At 35.4% G+C, this 7,375-nt stretch overlaps 1 long non-coding RNA gene across 1 annotated transcript; it reads right to left on the reverse strand.

Annotated features, from left to right (window-relative positions):
• Positions 1-327: 327 nt before the first annotated feature.
• Positions 328-7,145, reverse strand: LOC147393508 (uncharacterized). Its single transcript, XR_015181916.1, has 2 exons — positions 6,746-7,145; positions 328-1,134 (listed from the first exon to the last, which is right to left on the reverse strand). It is a non-coding gene; the product is annotated as an uncharacterized LOC147393508 (long non-coding RNA).
• Positions 7,146-7,375: the final 230 nt, after the last annotated feature.

Consider the following 7,375-nt stretch of genomic DNA (forward strand, 5'->3'; position numbering starts at 1 on the left):
TGGTTTTACTCCTTTATGAATCGAGAATCCATTAGGTATCACACTACATAGATTCGATTAACATATGTAGTGTGATGTAATAACATCAATTACACACCATAATCTCACTCAGAATTAGCAATCCACACCAAGTAATTAAGTGGTGCCCGTGGTGCTGTTCATTGGGGTCATGTTGGTTCATGACAGTATCACCTTTCCTCAGTTCCAAGCTTAAGCCAGAAAGGAAAATTACAATTGAACAGAGAAAAGAATTTTGGGCTTGAGACCTTAGCTCAATCAGTTGATGTATGGCACAGCAATTATAATACCATAGTTTCAATACCAATGCACACAACAAAAAGGAAATTCAAAATTTATTATTTTGATAATTAAATTTGATAGGGAGTGAAAGTTCCAAAGCCATTTTCACATGATAATATGAGAATACATCATAAAAACCCAAGAATGGTTAAAGAGTAAATTTTTTTCTTATTTGCATGACAAAATTTTCAAGTATTACTTGGATTGCACTCACTGAAACGCTAGTGGTATAAATTTCGGATCGGGACGCCCTATTTATCTAGTGAACTCACCAGCTGCCTAACTCTGCCAGCACAATCCGCAAAAGTTTTCACCATCTGAGCACATTTCAGAGGGTCTTTGGCATGTTCCTTGTAACAATCCAAGCACGCATCTTTCTCGGCTAAACATGGCATAGGTTTCTGGTAAGGAAGCTTGAACTCCTTATCGTGGAGTTCTTTGGCTCTTCGTGTCACGTCTTGCGCCATACCTTCCTCCTGCTTCTGTAACCTCTCCACAACCCTTTCACTCTCTCGCAGAACGGATAGGATTCCATCCAACTCTGTATTTGTAATCTTGGGTGGAGAAGGGGATGACGGCAAGAACAATGGGGGCTGGGGTGGCTGTCCAGCTTTGTTAGTGCCCTTGTGAGTCTCAGAACCATTAGAGGCCTCTTGATGATGCACCTTGCTCTGGGTAGGCTGCAAGCCCAGTGGTATCTTTCGTTTGGGTTTCTTTGTTTTCTTCTTCTTCAACTTGTCCCCATCGTCAGCAAGGTGACTGGCTAACTTGGAGCTGATTTGAATTGTAAATGATTCACTCATAATAGTGTCTCCAGGATACACTACTTCCTACCTGACATAGTGTCCAGGCAGGCAATCTTGTGAGTCAAAATATAATATGCAGACACATTGGAGCAATCAAATAAGACAATATGAACTATTCTGCTCGTAATAGAAAATGTAATGAATTCTTTGCACGCCCACACGCACACACACACACACTAGCACGTTCACTCGTGTGCATGGGTGTGTGTGAGTGTGCGCGCATGTGGGCGTGGGCGCGTGTGCATGTGGGTAGAGCAAAAAATCGAAAAAATTAAAGATATTGGAAAAACATTGTGGTTTAGTTTTCAAAAGATATTAATTTTAGGAGTCAAGACTAGCCAGCCTTGGTAAGATTTATGGATTACTGCATTGGCAATCCAACACCACAGCCTTCTAGATTTCATGGAAAAACTTCGATAAAAATATTATGTTTTGAGCTTAATCCAAGGTATTGAAAATGGATGGTTACTGAACTCTCAAAATTTAAAATTAAAATTCAACGGTGAAATATAAGATTTTTGTTTTCAAAGTTTATAGAATTTTGCCCTCTACAACCCTCTGTGGCATCGGACCATATTTTTGGATGCCACAAAGTGATGCAGTCAGGAGATTTCCCTTTCTAAGGATAGTGCTTTTCTAATTTTACACCCTATCTTACTAATCAAAAGAAGAAAAATAAAAGGCAATTTCTAAAACTCATCTTGTAAAAGAAAAATGATAAGCTAAATATACAGTATTAAAAAGGCAGAGAGCATAATAAGTTGGATGTATGGCATTGGTCACCACTAACCAAATGTTGAAAATTCAGACCAAGATAAGAAGGAAGAATATTACCCGTGTAATACACAAGCATAATTTCATGAGCATACCATACATACTGCATCCAGCTAAATATGCCAAGGAATTTCAGTTAAGATATTGAAGAGGTGAAAAGTAAGTACATACTCAAGTATTGCTTCCAGGTTCACCAGATTAAATATCATAGCATCAAATCGATCTGGAATCCAGAGAATTCTATTTATTATGTGGGACTTTTCATTTTCCTCTCAGGAATTACTATCACGGGCAAATGGGAGTCTGGCATGTAGGAAACGGAAATAAACAAATATGATAATCAAGCAAATACAGCTCTAGAAGGTGGGATGATCAAGATTTCCAAGAATCAAGATGACGTGAGATTGTAGAATGGAACTTAACTTTGACAAGGGTTTGCCAGGAAACAAGACTGGCAAGGATCACAAACATACTCAAAGATTCATCGAGTATAATGTTGAAAGGCTAATATTAGTCCATGGCCATAAAGATTCAAAATTATTAATTCACCAAATTAGATTCCTTGAAAACAGAACACTTTTAATCATCTTATACCTCAAACAATGGACCTGCATCCGCATCTACCAAAGCATTGGCCAAATTTGGGATTATTACATAAATAAATGCGAAATCGCCCTTATAACTTTCACAGGGAAAGATAATGGTGCAAATGGGAATTCCATGATGGAGGAATTTGATCTATGGGCTTAAACTTCTGCACCACTAACACCTAGGCATTTATGGTGTCTTGGTTGGGTTCATATCATTCAGTATGAAAGCCAGCACCACATCTCGGTTTCAAAACCCAAAATGAGTGACCTGAAGAAAGGGCCAATCGGGGGCCAAAAAGAATAGTACCAAAGTGAAAACCAGTGGTAAGTGGAGACCGAGGGTGTCGGTGGCTGCGCACATCAGCTGCAGAGCATGGTGGTGCAACCCCAAAGCAAGGAACTTAACTTCTTATCATTCTTTTGGGAACTATTTAGAAAGACAAAGTTAACAAACAAGCTATCACCCAAAAGTTGGAAAGTATTTAGAAAGAAACCCCTCCCCAGGGTCTATAAATACTATTCCCGATTTTTTTCTTCTCTCTCAAGTTTCATTTCTTGTTTCATCTCCGCCATCCGATCTCACCCATTTCCAAAACCTCTCTCACATGTCTCTCCCTAACTTCCTCCACTTTCCCTTTTTCATCTCACACTAACCTCGTAAGGGGGAGGAGGTTGCAATGACCATTGCATGGTGCTCTCTCTCTCTCTCTCTCTCTCCCTGTTTCAGTTACTTTGCACTAAATCGATTCGATGCGATTCTAAATGGTGTTAGATGAACACATGAAATTTGTAAATTATATTGAGCAATTTTAAGTTTGATTGAATCAATAAATCTATAAATGACAGGGTCTGGTTGATTATTGTTACGGGGGATTTCTTGTTTGTATACAAGTACATCAAAATCTGTAAATTATATAAAGAGATCTTAAGTTGATTGAATTGATAAATCTATAAATTATATTTGCATAGATGAGATCTTATTCGTAGATGTTGATTTCTTGGGGGCCTGTTTGGGCGTTAATTTTGTTTTGTTTATTTGTGTCCTTGGTTGAGAACTCCTTATCCTCTTTTCAATAAATTTTAGTTCATAAAAAGAAACAATGGATCTGTAGTAAATCTGAGATTCAAGCAAATAATTTTTTCTTTTGAAACTACTATGGTGCAGCCAAGTCTTTCTCTGTTTTAGGTACTCCGCACCAAATCGAGCATATACACTAAGGTTTTTCATCCCATTTAGGAATTTTTGTCTACAGATTTCGTGCTCTGGTATGTTTAATTCAATTGTACTTTCTTGATTTATCTAAAGATTCAATGCGATTGTAATTGGTGTTAGATGAATACATGAAATTTATAAATTATATTGAGCGATTTTAGGTTGATCGAATTGATAAATCTATAAATTATAGGGTCTGGTTGATTACTGTTATGGGGATTTTTTGTTTGTAGATGAGTACATGAAATCTGTAAATAATATTGAGCAATCTTACGTTGATTGAATTGATCAATCTGTAAATTATATTGTATATATGAGATCTTGTTCATAGACAGTGATTTCTTGTGGGCTTTCTTGGTTGTTAATTTTATTTTTCTTTTGATCTTTGTTTTTGTTTATTTGTATCCTTACTTAAGGACTCCTTATCCTCTATTCAACAAATTTTAGTTTATAAAAAAAATGAATCTGTAGTAAATCTGAGATACATGTTATAGTTGCACCTTTTTTTTAATCATCCCTATTGGTAAGAATCTTTGAAAGTTAAGTTTTTATGAAGAATCAGGATTTGCAACAAATAATATGGGGAATTAAGGTAGGTTATGATGATAGTAATTATGTAAGATTTTGATACTTTACAGCTCTTTTTTTATTTGTTGAAGATAGATTTTATTATTGATGCAAAAAAAAAATTGGTATGCAATTTAATTGGATTTTTTCTTAATCTCTTATGTTTTTTCGTCTTCTCCTTTTCTCATAATCCTCAAAATTCATACTAAGTAAACTTTTTTTTTTTATCAGTTATTTTAGAACAAGGAAAAAACATAAGGGATTAAGAAGCAAACCAACCAAATTTTTTTTTCACTAATAATAAAATCTATTAGAACTATAATGTATCAAAATCGTACCTAATTATTATCACAATGGCCTACCTTAATCCCCTATTATCATTTGTTCCAAATCCAGATTTTCCATAAAAATAGAAAAACCAACACAACTTCCAAAATTTCCTACTAACAGGGAGGAAACAAAAAGGTGGGTATCTTAGATTTACTACAGATACATTGTTTTTTTATAAATGAAAATTTATTGAAAAGATGATAAGGAGTCCTCAAGCAAGATAAAATAAAGAACAAAGAACAAAAGAAAACAACAAAATCAACACTTAGGAAAGCTCACAAGAAATCACCATCTATAAACAAGATCTCATTTATACAATATAATTTACAGATTTATCGATTCAATCAACCTAATAATACTCAATATAATTTACAGATTTCATGTACTCGCCTACAAACAAGAAACCCCATATAACAATAATCAATCAGACCATATAAGTTACCAATTGATCGATTCGATCATACTAAGATTGCACAATATAATTTACAGAGTTTACGTACTCGTTTTTAACACCAATTACAAGCGCATTGGATCATAGATAAATCAAAAGAATCAAGAAAGTGAAGCAAATTAAAAATACTAGGAACAAAATCTGTAAACCAAAATTCCTACACGAAAAGGACAAAAAACCTCAGTATATATGTTCGACTTGGTGTAGAGCACCTAAAACAGAGAAAGAGTATCCAAAGTTGAGCAAGAACACAAGAGAGGGGAGGGAAAATGACGGGAAAAAAACAGAAAAACTATTTATAGACGTTGTGGGAGGGCTTTCTTTCTAAGTAGTTCCCAACTTTTGGGTTCATATCATTAACTAACAATAAGGATGGTCTAGGGTTATAGCAAGACTCACACAAACGATTCCTCATGGGACAAAACTAGACATCCGATTCATGAACTTGAGCTTCACATAATGATTTCTCCACAAAAAAAAAAGAAGGTAAGATCATGGATTCAATAACAACCTAAAACCAAGATCTATTGAGACACAAAAATTTAGAAATAGAGAGGAGAATTAAAGATATGAGGGTTTGGTGCTTTGAACACTCTTAAGTGGCCTTGTTTGATTTTCTTTCGTGTTCTGGAACTACTAGAAGGCGACTAACTTTGTGCCTTGAAAAGTGCTATGATAGAAATGAGTAGGACTAGCCTGATTAAGTTAGTAAGGAAAAAGGGCCTTACTAAGGCTCATCCACCGTCAAAAAAAAACCTTTGAGAATTACTACTGCACCTAAGTAGGTTCCCTGAAAATAGAAAATTATCTTATACCTCAAATAATGGACACACATCTCCATCTTCGAGAACATCGGCCAAATTTGGGATTATTCCATGGACTTGGATATTTGGAAAATTTAGATTATTCCATGAACAAATGATAAATGGCGCTGAAAACTTTCGAAGGGAGAGATAACGGTGCAAATGGGAACTCCAAGATGAAGGAATTTGGGCTATAAATAATAAAGACTCCTTAACTTGTTTACAACCCCAAAGAAATATGGACTAAACTTTCCGCACCACTAACACCTAGGCATTTATGGTGTATTGGTTAGGTTCGTATATTCGGTATCAAAGCCAGCACAACATCTTGGTTTCAAAACCCAGAATGAGCGATTTGAGGAAAAGGCCACTTGGGCCCCCAAAAAGAATGGTACCAAAGCAAACGCCACAACAAAGTGGACACCGAGGCATTAGTGGCTGGAGAGCGTGGTGGTGCAACACCAAAGAGATGAGCTTAACTTGCCGCACCACCACAGAGACATAGGGAATTTCGGTGTATCGAGTTCATATTATTAACTGATAATAGGGATGGTCTAGGGTTATAGTCCTAGATATTCGATTCATGGACTCGCGGTGGATTCGCATGACTCAAAGGATGACAATCACTTCTTGAGAAAAAGGTTTAAGTAGAATGCCTTCTTCATACAAAGGGTACTGTTCTAGAATCAAAACCAAATGTTTGCAAATAATGTTGAAATTGAAATAATAAAAAAAAAGCGTGCAGGAATCATGAATTTCAGATGAAAATCATTACTACAAATCAAGTTTTCATCAATGTAACTCCCAAGAACTAAATGCAAAACCGATCAATCATGGATTAGACAACAACCTAAAACAGATCGATTAAGACCTAATAATTTAGAAAGAGAGAGAGAGAGAGAGAGAGTTACAGATACGAGGGTTTGGAGCTCTGAACACTCCTGAGTCGCCTTGTTTGATTTGCTTTGGTGTTCTGAAAGGCCAGATATGAATTTGCGCCTTGAGCATTTGAGCTTGAAGAAAGAGAAAATGTCCTTTTAAATATTTAGAACTGCTATTGGAACCCCAACGTTTACTTATTACACCCAAATTAAAAATATATAAAATTAGTGAATGGTTAAGTTGAAGGTGAGATGCCAATAGAAGCTCTTGTTTGCTTTACTAATTTTTTATGTTTTGGGTTTAAGATTTTATACGAGGCTAATTATAACTCTAGAGAACTTTTGAAATTGTTTCAAGTTGAAAATTCAAACTATTAGGGTTCGGGAGTTGCCACCATTCATGATTTTTTTGTTTTTTTGTTTTTTTGTTTTTTTTTTTGTATGAATGACCACCCAAAATAGATTTTATTCCAATAATATTTTTTTTTTTAAGAAGAGACTCTAATGGTCAAATCATTGAGATTCAGGTAAAGGGATTCGATTGAAGAGTAGGGAAAGTATTGGGCACCTAATTCTCCCCACCAAAATGATGGTTACCAAGTAACTTGATCATTTTGAAAGGTTTTAAAAACTTGAGATAGTATTCAGAGTTGAGACAAA

This window comes from Akebia trifoliata, chromosome 10 (genome assembly GCF_017979445.1).
Source record: "Akebia trifoliata isolate Shusen 1 chromosome 10, ASM1797944v1, whole genome shotgun sequence".
Classification (NCBI taxonomy): Eukaryota; Viridiplantae; Streptophyta; class Magnoliopsida; order Ranunculales; family Lardizabalaceae; genus Akebia; species Akebia trifoliata.